At 40.6% G+C, this 14,726-nt stretch overlaps 1 long non-coding RNA gene across 2 annotated transcripts in view; it reads left to right on the top strand.

Annotated features, from left to right (window-relative positions):
* Nucleotides 1–3,423: 3,423 nt before the first annotated feature.
* LOC130181241 (uncharacterized) overlaps nucleotides 3,424–14,726 on the top strand; it is an 81,271-nt gene continuing 69,968 nt past the window's right edge. The window contains exon 1 of one of the 2 annotated variants that reach the window (XR_008829542.1): nucleotides 3,424–3,739. This is a non-coding gene — a long non-coding RNA (uncharacterized LOC130181241). The remainder of the gene's footprint in view (nucleotides 3,740–14,726) is intronic. The other variant, XR_008829541.1, reaches the window with a different exon arrangement.

Genomic DNA, 14,726 nt, shown 5'->3' on the forward strand with positions numbered 1-14,726 from the left:
TTGGGTCAAGAACACAAGTTCAGACAAAAATGCAGATTGAGAAAGAATCCATTTTATTAATAAAACTCCCTGAGTAATCATTTCATCCCGACTGGAGTTCATTTCGTTTCGGGGCATTTGCTAAAACAACTGATCTGTAGTTCCTCTCGGGACAAGTCTCATCGCAGGACTCTTAAAAAACCAGTCCCAAATTTCCTGTCAGCTTCAGCTGTGCCTTGAGGTAAATGCTACAATGACATGACAACATGTTAGCGTTATAGCATTATATTTCTGCCTAAACCCTGTTGCGACCATGACGCTCAAAAGACAAACAAAACAAATGGCGTAAAGTGAAAATACGTAGCATATTAAAGGGAACCTCCACTCTTGCCAAAAGCTAAAAAGCTATCTCGTCGTAGCAGCTGTCAAGGTTAGGCAGTTTGTCCCTTCATCAGCTCCCGGGGGGGTCTGTCCCTGAATATTCACATAAGGCCTCCGTCCAATAGATAATCACAATACTGAATCAATTATACTGCGATGTGTAACATTTCTGTAGCTGGATTTATTGTAAGTCTCTGTGGATCAGATTTAAACAACCAACACAATGTAAGATTGTGTAATAATGTGGGTGTTTTTTCTCCAGACAGCTCAGAGGCATGTGTTGTGAAACAGACAGCCTTGACTGAGTCCAGTGTTTGTAGTGATGGTCTGTCTGTATTGAGCCTGTGGGGGAAAAGAGCGCTGCCTCCAAGAAAAAGTCCTGTTGTGTTTGTTTCCACATTAAGACAATCTAAGTGTGTCGCAGTAAACATACCGTCCGACCCCGTGGCTTTTTTCTCACGTCTTAACTGTACAGACAGACGTGCAAAGTACTGACGCGCAATTTTGTTTTAACCCCTTCCTTAAGCAATTAACCAGATAACACTTTGATTCCTTATAAAACCAAAGCCTGACCATTGAACACCAACATCCAAGAGAAGTTGGATCGAGGGCAGCTGGAGTTGTTTGACCACCAAGTCATCAAAACTGACAGATTATGAGAAAATGGGCCCAGCTTCCCCTCCCATATAGGACCCCCGGACTGAAAGGACAACAAAACGACTGCAAATGACACAACTTGTTGAGAGTCGTTTGGTGCGTCTTCGGTCGTTTTTCATCTCTTTGTGGTTGTTTTGTGTCTCTGTGGCAATTTTGTGTCTCTTTGTAGTTGTTTTTCGTCTCTTTGTAGTCATTTTTTGTCTCTGCGGTCATTTTGTGCCTCTTCATAGTCATTTTCTGCGTCTCTGTGGCCTTTTTCCATCTCTTTGTAGTTGACTGTGGTTGTTTTTGTCTCTTTTTGGTCATTTTGAAGCTGAAGTTATTCTTCTTTGTATCCTTTGAAATCTTTTCAGCACATCATAAGAGCTGAGACCACAGAGGCTCAACATTTTACAGATGTCCTCTCCTTCTTACAAGTCCCACACAGTTCCACTCATTCAGTCAACTGGTTAAATTTCTGTATGAGTAACTGATACTACAGTTTGAATTTGAAATGTGGCCACAACGTGACAGTAAACCACAGAGGAATGAAAACAAGTCAGTTGTACAAAGCTGTGGACAAATGAATTTTCTGGTAAAGAAATTACCTTTTGAATGTACTGTGATCCTTCATCACTGGTTACATATGTTCACTGGTTATTATCAGTTCAACCAGTACCAACCTGAAGAACTAATACACTACAACAAAATTAGAAAGATTAGGGGGAAATAAATATATTTCTTTCTGCTTTCTTATCCTGTTAATTGTGATTTAGGTAATATGAGCTGACATGACACCCTTACTCACTCAATCCTGCTTTCAACACTTGGGGCGTTTTTTTTGTGGACAAACTTATTGAAACATCTGTCATAGGAGGAGTTCCCGATGTGACACCACATCTGTACTTCCCTCTGCTCTAACGTCCACTTCTCTGCACCAGGTCAACCCCACAAGCAGCGGTTAGATCAGATACTGTTTCCACACAATTTGCACTTAGAGAGGAATTATGTAAATCTTGACAGGAAATATCTCACTTAGCATTTACACAGAATCTGGGCAGGGTTCGTCTCGGGCCATTTGGTTAATAAATACAGAACTTAGTTTCTGTACAAGGAAGTTGTAATATCCATCCCACTGACACTTGAGCGAGGACAATTTACTGACAGAGGCTGGCACATTCAAGCATACGCAGAGAAATGAAAAGGACACCCTTTCCCCTCTATTGATAGCCCATGTCTCCTTGAGCAAGGCATCAAGAGCTAAATGAAACAAGCTGCAGGGAAATCTCCCCCACTTCTGCCGCAACTTCTGCTTTTACTTCCTTTGTGTGTATGTGTGTTCATGAAAATGGGCTGAATTTCCCTGTCTTTTTCATGCATGGCAGCTTTTCATATATCTGCATATTGTCCTGCATTAATAATAGATGAAGCATGGGAGAAAGAAAGACGGATGACTGACATCCTCTGTGTGCATTGACTTGTTGAACGCTGCTTTATTTTTAATTCTGTTTTTTTTAATGGTATTATTTAAATAGTTCTTTAATCTAAGGCTAGGTCAGTTGCTTGGGCAACCACTTTACTCCAACTATTTGATTCAACATTGATCAATCATTCATGGGCTCCTGAGGACGAGTCCTAGCGCCACAAGCATGTCAACATTTTTATTAATCCAAGCTCCAATTAGAAAATGTTAGCATGCTATGCTACTCTAAGAGCCTATAAACATGACACCTGCTAATCATCAGCATGTTAGCATTGTCACCATGAGCATTGTAGCATGTAGACACATAATCTGGCCTCTACATTATCCTTTTTTTTTTTTTTTGGACACAATATGTTGGAAATTTAAAAAACTACAATGTGAAGTCTCGGGCTTTATTGTTATCATTGACATTTTCATTGTTGTCTGTGATCCTGACCCTTTTGATATCAAATAACCTAAATAGCTTCTTAAAAATAATTTAATTTACACTACTTGGACTCTTAAACGGGGGAAAAAAATGATCATGTGAGGACCATCATGGTGAAAACACCACCAGTTCTCATTTGGCAATATTTACCTTTAAAAACAGACTTTGTATTTTTTTTTTTTTTTTAAATGTCCTCCAGGTTCTCATTCTCAGTGTTTCAGTTTGTGTGTATTTTATCCTAGAGGCGGCACATGATGAGTGAACTTCTGCAAGATACTCATTGTTCACAAAGTTCAGTGACAGGTGTGTTTGTACCTTCAATTATTGTCCTTGCTAATTGACTGCTTACATTGTGTACATTATAATGTGTGTGTGTGTGTGTGTCTCTGTCTGTCTGTCCTTGTTGAACAGTGATGTCAAACGGAGAAGTCCATTCATGATGAGGTTTCCCCTGGTGCAGCCGAGAAGGAAGGACTGGTGAGGTGGGTGTGACCAAAACTACGAAAAATGTATCACAGTGCAAGTCCCGTAGCCATATCAGTATGAATGGTGGAGCTGCAGAGGACAGCTCTGGTGCAGCAGTGAAGAAAGTTAGTGAGGAGAGAAACACACACAGAGAGAGAAAGAAAGAGAGAGAGGAAGCGCGCATCATGGCTCGCTGTGTTCAGGATGACTTTTAATCCGCAGAGCAAAAGTTTGAAAGTGAAAGAAAGCCATTGGTGCAGATGCACGCCTTGCAATTGTTGCCTGAGTAAAAAAAAGAAAAAGAAAAAAAAAAGAAGAACAGAAGACGTGTAAAGTGTGCGCCTGCCTGCCTGCCATTGACGCCGGGGGTAAGTTCATTTTTTATTTTATGAATTAAACGTATCAAACTCTCGAGAAGTTCTCCACCTCACAGCTGTGCTCCGTTCAAGGTCCAAATGAGGAAGCAGGTCGGATAAAACTGCAGGTTGAATTTCATCACATCGCACTGGCATTTCAAAACCTTTTTTTTTTTTTTTTTTTCTTTAGTACAGACCTAGAAGCGCCAGAAGTGTTCACTGTCTTAAAGAGTTCAGAAGTTTGAGGGCCGTGCTGCTTCACTCATGCGTAATGGGCGGTTTGTGCAATGATAAAAAGGAAGTGTGCGGTGTCAGACAGAGATAGTAACCCGGCCTTCCTCTTCCTTTTGTATTTTTTCAAAAAAGTTATTGAATGACTTGACCTGAAACGTTTTTTGGTTTTTTTTGTTTTACTTGGTGGCACATTGTCATAATTTTCCCCTTGAGCTGTAGCCTTGAATGCACAACAGAGGAGCTGCACCCTGTTTTTATCACCATCATCCCGCAGAAAATCCTCTTATGACTTTGAGTGAACCTCACTGATCTTTTTAAAGTCAGATTCTTATCAGCGTGTGAAGTTTGAGCGGTGAGCGTCACCTCCTGGAAAGAGTCTTACCAGAATGCAGTGGGCGTCACTTCAATAACTTTATTACAGGCGAAGCGCTGTAGCCATGGAAGTCACTGGGAGATGCTGCGTTCAGGTTCTGTCGGGAAACGAGGGGTTCAGAAACGTTTACGACAAAGCAAACTGGCAAATGATAATTTGTAGTTGTTTAGGAAAATACCGGAACTGCTATGTACTGCATCATCTGAATAATGAATAATACTTTCATTTGAATTAATAATTCTTTCATTTGAGAGAAACTAAATTTTGTGACGACTGAAATCTACAGTGAAACATTAAACTAAGGTTTAAATGTTGATAAGACATATTATGACTTTGCCTCATCATATTCAAAACAAACAATTTTTCCTCAAGGTCCATTTAGTAGTTTTTCTGGGGCTTTTGACTGCGTCACACAATCAGCCTCTGGGTTTATGTCGTTGACATGGAAATGTTTTAATTTCAATATTTCTGTTCATTCTAGACATTGAAAATAGTTCCACAAAAAAAAAAATAGCCATGTTCCACATTCCAGGTTTTTCCGTAGTATTTCATTAGAAGACGATGACGACTACAACTTTTGAGTTGAATCAAGTTGAGCCGGTACCATGCTGTAGAAAAGGGCTAAATCAAATCTGCTGATGAGAACCTTGATGTATGGCTGAAAGCTCAGAGAAAAACCCAGTAAGTGGACCTGAGTTTTTTTTTTGTTTTTTGTTTTTTCTCGTTAGAGTATTTTAATTTTTAATTTCCTGTTGGGTTCTTGGGTTGTTTGTGCTACCTTTTGTTTGTCCATTGTACATGATTGGTTTCTCATGACATAATTAATCAGTTGGCTATGATTTCATTTCAACTCACCACCACATTTTTCTTCTTATAAAGACACGACAAACTGTAAAGCCACAACTTTCCTCTTAATTTAATTTTCTAAGAAATGTCGTTGTTACGTTTTCTCCAATGAGGAACTTAAAGATTTAAAGAAGTAGTTGAAGATATTGTCTCTGTGTTTTCTATTAACTCTTTTTTGTCAGTTTTGCTGATCATTTCACCACCACATTTCTCCACTATTTGGACTCATTAAAAGTAAAGACATAGATGTACTCAGTGGTGTGTGTGTGTGTGTGTGTGTGTGTGTGTGTGTGTGTGTGTGTGTGTTTCATAATGAGTGACATGGGGTTTCCCTGTCCCTCTTTCCTCCATTCATGTGGCTGGAGACTGAGAAGCATAGACATTTCAACCCGGATATGAGCTGAATATTGAGTGAGTGTGTTTGAGGGAAAGGAAGGAAGAGAGACCAAGAGTGTGTGTGTGTGAGTGAGAGAGAGAGAGAGCGAGACTATTGGGAGTGTGTTTGCATGTTTTATCTATACAACCTTTATTTAAGGAGGTTTATTCTTTGAGATCATGTATTGTTTTTGCCGGGGTGTGTGTGTGCGTGTGTGTGTGTGTGTGTGATAAAAACAGCAGCTCATTTCCTCATTCTGCTTCCTAGTGACCTCAGTTGCACGAGCTTCCTCTTGTCACTTGCACCATTTTGCATCCCCAGCAACTAAATATGATGATTAGCAGGAAGAAGCGAAACACACACATAGCATAACTGATATCATATCATATATTTCTGGTTCTGTAGCAAGATGACAGATTACATGTAAAATACTTGTAAATTTTAAAGACACGTTTCAGCCTTGTCCAGCCAACTATGATTCATGTGGAGGTATTTCAGCTGTAGCACGTAGCACAAAGCAAGTTATCCTGTGACTCACGTTGACATCCCGTCAAAAGCGGAAAGCGGTATTTTGGTCTGTACTTCAATACTAAAATTATAATCCTATATTTAAAATGATCAACCTTTTTTGTTGAGCTAGGAAATGCCACTAGGGGACAGTGTTACTCCAAAACTGTGTGTAACCTAAGCTAAGTTTTTTAATCCACAAGCAACTGGAAACGTAATCACAAAGGGAGGCAGTGATTAGTGATCCAGATGCTAATAAACCTTTTTTTTTTATACGTATTTTACGTAATTAGACCTTTCCTCAAGTGTGTGTATGTAGGAGTTTACAGAGTGCAGACATATTGACTTGAAAAGCACGAGTGTTACCAATAACATCAATGGTGGCTCAGTTTCAAGCTTGAAGTGTCCCAGTAACAAATGACAGCGTGAACAATACCAGGACACTGAAAGCGAAGTGGCTAAATGGATCATTGTTACTTACGCCTGTGCTTTTCTTACTGTAACATGTCGAAATGTCCTCTGTGAAAATGGTCGTCTGTTGTTGCGCTTGACAGTAGTGTTGAAGAACGCCCCCCTCACTCCCATGAAGATGTAGTAATTTGTGTGCTATTGTACAGTGAAACTCTAACATCCAAAGTCCCTACATATCCATGGAACACCAGCCCCAGGTGTTTTCTGTTATTCACCTCATTAGACCTCTTCTCCGGACAGTGTGTTGGTGCACAGTCTGTGCTTGACAGCCACAGCGCCAACATTAAACCTGCTATAATCAAAATTTTTATAATGTAATGTATCATTTTAAGAACTGTTTTAGATGACGATGTGAAAATCGGTCACTACTGAGGATCATCATTCAAATTTGCGGCTCCCCTCGGCTTTACAGAGCTTTGTAGTGAGTTTCAGCTCATTGTTTAGCTGTTTGCAGCTGCTCAGCACCAAACAGCTGACAGACACAGTGAGCAGCTATAGCAGGTGAACGCAGTGCCAGATATATTTGTCTGGAGTTGGTGGAGACCAAAACGAGAGCAAAAGGGAGAGTAAATACATCAGGTGGCCTGAAGCACAACTCCAAAAGAATGATAATCTGTGACTTGGGGGCATTTTATAGACATTTATGAATCAATTAATAATGAAAAGATTAATTTGTAACTATTTATGTAAAGGAATTGATTGATCTTAGCACAAAGACTGGGAATGTAGATGCAGATGGCCAAATTATTCCACATTCAAACTTCTTCCACCTTGCAAATTTTTGTTGGCTTGTGTATCTTTGCTAAATTGAAATAAAAGTTTCAGTCATTGTAGCTGTGGCTTTGTCTGCAGTATGAAGCCATAAACCCTGTAGTAATTCCTTTATAGCGGTGCAGTCACATCTTTGTTGTAACCATGACCACAGTAAAGAACGCCGTCTCCAGTATCGCCGTGATATTCAGCTGTTTGTCTCGTGAGTTTTGTCGCTGAGCATAGAAATGAAGTCAACGCAGGAACTGGCTTGTTGTAGGCTGCTCTGTGTGCTGTGCCTTCGTACAGACAAATTAGAGGAAATGTACACGAGAGGTGTTGCCATGGAGACGCAGGCAGAAACAGAGAAAGTTGAGTGTCATAGGTGTGAGATGGGTGAGATCCAAGCTAGAGCGAGATTAAGTTTAGTTAATCACTTCATGCGAGAGAGTAAAATACGGAAACAAGAACCCGATTAGACCTAAAGGATCTACATAGTTTGAACTTGATGAAATTCAAATGCAAAGTTGGAAAGGAGACTAGAAAGTGAGTAAAAAAGGGAAGAGAAGAGGTTGTCACTGTTCAAATCAGTATGAATACAGAAAATGGAAGTGGAACCAAACTAGAGATACTGTCTCTGGAGCTCGGTATTCTCTTACAGCGACTTACAAATGGCTGCTGAAGGATTTCTGAACCTTTTTAGTGACACAAGGAACTTAGTTACAAGCGATTAAACATTAACATGCATTAACTAATATTTTTAGCCACATCGATGCAACAGAAACAAGCCGTTATATCGGGCTCTTCAGTCGGTTACAGTTGGTATATAAAAGTTTTTTTTTTGCTCAAAGCAGCTGCCTGTTGTGGCTGGAAAAGACAATATAAGAGCAGTGACAATAAAACAAAACATTAAAGTCACAGAAAACCAAAACAATGACCTCAAAGACTCTAAAATACATGTAGTCATTTGATGCAATGTGAGTATGAGGATTGAGCAGCTTTTAGTTACCCATTACTCCCAGGACACCTGAGCTTGCAGCTACCACCCACAGAAGAAGCTTCAAGCTTTCACCTGTTGCTGCCTCACACTGTACTACAGTAGATGTGTCGCTTCACTTTCCCGAGCACACAGTCAGCAGATGTCTTTTAAGGCTACTTGTTCTCTCCGTGCTGCAGAGAGAGATGTAAACCACAGATAGCTCATTCAAATGAAAGTAAACCCTGTGTCTATTTGTGCAGCGACGAAAACAAATGAGTAGGCAGCTTTTACACCACACACACACGAACAGTACTGAAATTAGCTCGAGTCATCTCAATGTCACATTTGTAATCCTTATGGGCTCCAACTCAGCCTGAATCATGGCATCTGATTGGTCACCATGCAGGGATGTTGCAGTATGGACTTTAAACCCAGCTCATATAGCGCAGATGTGAGCTAGTGTGATTGAAACATAACTCTTGTTTTCTATGGGAGGCTCTTAACCTGAAATATCAATATCATTCAAAAACCTTGCAGCTGCACCTCCATTTCCATGCTCTCACTTCAGTTGAACGAGTACCTTGTTCCTCTGTGTGTTCCTCCTCTTTTAGCACCTTTGGTTTTGTGAAACCTTTTCAGACCTGCAGTAGATTAAGGTACAGATGCAAAGTGGTTTTTCTTGACACTTTTCAACACTGGATTTTCCCTCAGAAGCCATTACGTGTCGTTTCCAGCAGCAGTAGTTTCAGCTGAGAGTTTTTGGGGTCTCTTTTTTTCTTTTCTTTTTAATACAAGAGTGCAAACAACTGCTTGCTGTGGCAGAAAACAACATATGAGAGTGGTGAGAGTGAACCAAAACAGTAAAACTGCAGATCGGACAACTAAATAGTGAGCTGGAACTCGGTATCAAGCCCTGGAAGGCAGAGGGGAGTGAGTCACCTCTTTCACATTGTCATTTGAAACACTGTCATTATAAAAACATTGATATTGATTATAATGTGGAGCGAGAGCCAGGAGGCGATTAGCCAAGCATAGCATAAAGGCTGGAAGCAGAGGGGAACAACTAGCATGGCTCTGCCCAAAGTTCAAAAATATAAACGCATAAATACACCGGTTGGTGTTCTTCTCTTTTTTAACAATTCCATTCAGGTTAAATACAAGATGATGTGAATTAGTTACTTTTCAGAGGTGCTGGTAGGTGTATTTTTTAGGTTTCAAAAGAGCAAGTCTAGCTGTTTCCAGTCTTTATGCTAAGCTAAACTAAGCTTATTTATTTATTCATTACCTGTAGTGTCTGATTCCAATGTGCTGCTACTCGTCACACATCTTGTCCAGCACCTATCACACTGAGGTTTTGTGGATGTGCACACAACTACTCCAACATAAAGACATGAAGCAATAAGATTTAAAGACACTGAACACCAGAATAGAATTTATCAATATATATATAAGTGCTAAAAGCTGTCAGATCTCTCTGGACCCTCGGGTGTCAGCAGCGTCACGGGCGTGGCCATTGCCATGATGATAAGATGTTTAATGGCAGGATTTTTCAGTCTGCACTGACATCAGCTTTAATGAGAATACAGTAGTGAGTAAGAGAGTGTAGTAGTACACCCATCACCAAAAGTGGATGTTAATGCACACATGCAACACTCACAGCGCAGGGACGGTAGCACTTCCGCTTTTGTCACTATCAAAGCCTCGATTTTGACATAATACGCCTCTCAGGGAAAAAAAAAACAAAAAAAAACTCTAACCTCTCAATTTTTCAGAAACTGTTGACAGCAGCCTGGTTTGTAGCTTGACATTTGTGGTGTTATATTTTAGATTAGCCAGTGGAGGGTTGAGCCAGATGGATGGTGAGAAAACATGAAAACCACAAAATTTATTTTAAGAGGTTTTTACAAGACAAAAACGTGGTTCAGTGAGGACTTCTAAGCAATGGTGTGAAGAATGTGTGTCTAACTTCAGAGTGTTTTTGGCCAGTGTGTGTGAATTTATGTGGGTGTTTGTGCACACTGTATGAGTGAGTGGGTGCAGTGTGTGTGTGCATACCTGTTGCTCCTGTGGCCAGCTGTAACTCTTTATCCTTTTATTTTGAAGGTAAAGTGAAAGTACAGTGGAGGCGAGCTGATTAGCTAAACTAGCATTCTTCTCTTATCACACTGCATTTCTCACAGTGTATGTTCTAAAATCTTATCAGCTCATAGCTTGCACAACATGTAGTTTACTTGAGTGGCTCTGTTGCATTGCCTCCACCAAGCAGGGCTGGAAGAGGGTTGTGTTTTCATTCCTCTGTGCTTCTTAGAAAGAAGTCTCAGAGAGTTTCAGGTTTGCACAGAGTGCCCTCGCCACAAGAAAACAGCTCACGTGATTTTGTCTTTGATCCACATCTGGGATTTCAATCATCAGCCTTAAAAATTCAGACAGAAACCTGTGTCATTCTCACATGGGTGCAAAAAAGAGTATTGTCAAAGCTGTTGATGTTGATGCAGGACTGACAGGGAGAGCAGGAGGAAGCAGAAGGCAGTGCACGTATTCATGGCTGTTCAAAGGTCAAACTGTTGAAAAGCTGCAGTTTTGCTTGTTGCAGAGTTGTTCTGTGATAGTGGAGGTTCGGGCTCTGCAGGGAGCCTTGTAGAGGAGTTGGTCAGTGAGACCATCAGGAACTGGTCTGTTTTCACTTTCAGTCCGGTCAGAGAATCTGCAGTGACTTCAGCAGCAGCAGCAGGAGCAGCAGTGCTCATTTTCATGCCTTAATAGGCAACACTCACATGTCTGTTATCAGTGCATGAACACTGAAACAAATCCATTATTCGACAGGGAATTGCTCTTGTCAGAATTGTAGTAAAGACAGTTGGCTAACACCCATGATAAACTTTTGTGGGCAGATTTTGTTGGTTGACCACACCGGCTTACAGTTGAAGTTACTGGTTTCCAGTGAGATGTTGCCTCAGGGTGCAGCTGGGAGGATGGAGGATGTGTGACACTTCTTGCGCAGACACTGAGGTGTCTACGCAAGAACTGTCTCACACTGTGCAATTTATTGGTAACTAACGGCTGCCACAAGTGCACCATACACTATTACAGTGGGGTTTTTAGTCAGAGCTACTGGTTTCCAGTAAAGACCTGCACCCAGTGGCTTCACAGTAGAGGAAGTGGTGGTGGTGAAGTCTGAAACTCTGTTCACAAAAAGGGGGAGAGAAAAAAAAGGTTTTCACGCGCCAATTGCTTATCTTTTCATGCAAAATGTTTTTTTGCCTCACATGCATTTACATATCTGCTTTTTATTTTATTGAGCTGTTCATATAGGAACTTCCTGTGAGCACACAGTGAAAGAAAAGGGTCAGAGGTCAAAGCCACAGCACACTGAACTGAACAGAACAAATGCTGCATGCATCTTGAGGCACTGCACCACTTGATCATGCAATTCTCAATTTATTCTTAAAAGCAGAGTCAACACAATGTTTTAATGTCACAAAAGTGACCAACAGACTGTAAATGCATCAGGTTTAAGGTCTGAAAAGAAAAAACATCTTATCCTATCCTTTTTTGATTCAGTATAATATTTAGTGCACCACATGTTACCGAATGTGAATAGATGTGTGGCAAGTGTCACCACCCCATGTTATATACAGTCTTATATCGCCACTTGGTGGAAAGGCACCGACATGACATTTAGGGCAGGGATCCATATCTGCTTAATATCCATCTGCACATTTTCTTTAGCTGCACAAAGATGATGATATTAAACTTGGTTTATAAAGCAGGATTTCCAACATGTTGTTAAAAGGGTAATAAATGTTAAAAAAAAAAAAGGGTAACAGTGAGCAGCCGTACTACCGGTGAAAGTTGAAAGTTCACTGCCTTGCTCAAAGGGGTTCTGGGCGTTTTTCACTATGTTCTGACCTCTTACAAACTGACCAATCAATTCATTAATCAAAAGAACAATGGAGACATTAATCACTGCAGATAATAATGGTTGTTTGCAGCCCTACACTCCTCTCCTCAGAGTTTCCACTTCAGCCTCAAATCCACAGGGTCACTCTGCCTCCACCTGCTGTTTGAGTTTGAAAGCTGCAGAAAGTGAAACCTCCTTTCAACCCTTAAATCACTCCTAAGTTATCTTTTTAAAAATGCCTTTTCTTAATGTTAACCACGCTTTTTATTCATCCAGCTTTATTTGACCTCTTTATTTATTTATTCTAATTTGTCAAATTTTATTTGTCTCATTGTTAACATATGCACTCTAAAAAGGTTGAAATCTTGATTTTACCTGCAGGGCCTTTTGGACCTTGGGACAAGAAAGGCAAGCATCTATTACTTATTCATTTCTTAATTTATTTTACAGGGACCACACAGATAAACATTGTTACCAGAGGAGAAGCAGTGCAACAGATGTAATGTGTATCAGGCCTCTACAGCTGAAGCAAACTCACAGTTTCTGTCAATTCAGGCCAGCCAAACAAAGAAATGGATAAACCAGACTGTGAAGCTGTGAAGGCGTGAGTCTGTCTGACTGACTGTATACATTGACATATAGGTGTGATCACGGAATCACTACATGTCTAGCACTGTGTGCAGCAATAGCTGAGTGGAAAACGAATTCCCCACTTTGTAACTTTGTACCAGATCTCATCAATACTTGACTAAGAAACTTTATGTCACATCTATACACAAATGTAGTTGTACGACATCCTTAAAGTGCACAGAACCTGGCACGTAAGGGACGAATTCTATCCACATAAAGCTATTGTCGCATCCATTTTGAGGTAACTGCCCATTATTTGGAGGCTGTATTTTTATTTTGAACATCTCACCAACTAGTAAGTCTGAAGGGGATGAAACAAAAATGTCTCATAGTTGCCAGAAGAGGGCGGTGTTTTCCACATCATCCCCATCAGACTTGAGGCTGGGGGTGTTTGTGCCCTCCAGCATCACCCCCATCAATGGATTCTTTCAACCTCTGTCATTTTCTACAGAGTGAAATAGAACATTTGAAACTCCGCCCCCTGGGAAATGTGAATTATTGATTGGTTGGTGGGTGTCAGCTTGCAGTATTGATTGGCATACTTAAAGGCAACAATGGGGGAGAGCAGTGAGAAGCAGTCAGGTTTTGGTTCACACAGTAGATCAGCACAGTGAAGGCAGACACAGCTATGGCAGTGTATTAGGATAATTTAGTGTGTGTGTTTGTGTGTGCGTGTGTGTATCCCCGTAAATATTGATTGAGCTGCAGTTGAAGTTTTCCAGTGGGGCAGAGGAGCAGCTGCCTCTACTCAGGCTTTTTAATATACATTCCTTAAGGGAATATTCCACCCAAAACATCATCTTAGCTTTAATAACTCGCTCGTGTGAGTAGGTCAATTGCTACTGTCATCCTGTTATTAAGTGTCATTAATCTGCAGATCATTTTCTTGATTAACTGATTAACAACAGTCCCACAAGCAAAGATATTCAATGTAGTGTAATGTCAAGCAAGTTAAAGTAGTAGATTCTCACATTTGAGAAGTTGGAATAATGACATGTCTGCATTAATGTGATCAGTATTGGCACTGATACTGATTCAGTATATCAGATTAGTCTTGTGGAGTTACAGTGAGACTGAGTCACTGGTGGACCCTCAGCGGAGACAAAGACATCCCACCTGCAGCATCAAGCATGGTGGTCTCACTCAGGCATTAATCATGGTAGAAACAGACATCATTTCTCTTTTTCTGTCACACTCACACTCAGTCCACACACACACACACACACACACACACACACACACACACACACACACACACACACACACACACACAATACACACAAAAACCTCCCCACACTGACACACAGACAAGATGCAGACTTCACATACACTCCCACGCAGACACAGGATAATCCACTTTTTTTTCTGAGGGAAAAGTGCCTCAGCTGTCTAATCAGAAACACAATGGCGTCTCAGTTTACCACCTGGAAACTAATGGTGTTTAGACTAATGTCGAGGTGAGTCAGATCCTCTGCTCCCTCTGACTCATATACACCCAGACTGGATGGAGAAGGAAAGCTACGTTTGTGGGGGAAGATGGAGGGAATGTGCGAAGAAAGAAGGGGATTAATTTAATTTTTCAGGCGCAGACAAAGTAAGATAAACACCACAATGTAATATATGGTTGAGGCAAAGATAAGTTTTTGTTTAGACTGTCTTGGTCATTTTGCAAGGGCGTAGCTGTTCTTGTGTTGCTAAGTAAATATCCTGTTAAAAATCATTATCAGTGTTGCTCAGTGAACACGGTGATAATGCGGTTTTCCTGTGTTTTTTGTCTTCATGATTTTAGACAGTTCCACCTATCACATTTTTGCAACATTCAGTCAAGCAGCAACTGTTCAGCCTTTGATTTGTAAAATTATGACTTTAGATTTCTGCTAAATTTGAGACTCACTGTGTCACTGCATCAGTTGCAAATCCTGTAACATTATT

Source organism: Seriola aureovittata, chromosome 14 (genome assembly GCF_021018895.1).
Source record: "Seriola aureovittata isolate HTS-2021-v1 ecotype China chromosome 14, ASM2101889v1, whole genome shotgun sequence".
NCBI lineage: Eukaryota > Metazoa > Chordata > Actinopteri > Carangiformes > Carangidae > Seriola > Seriola aureovittata.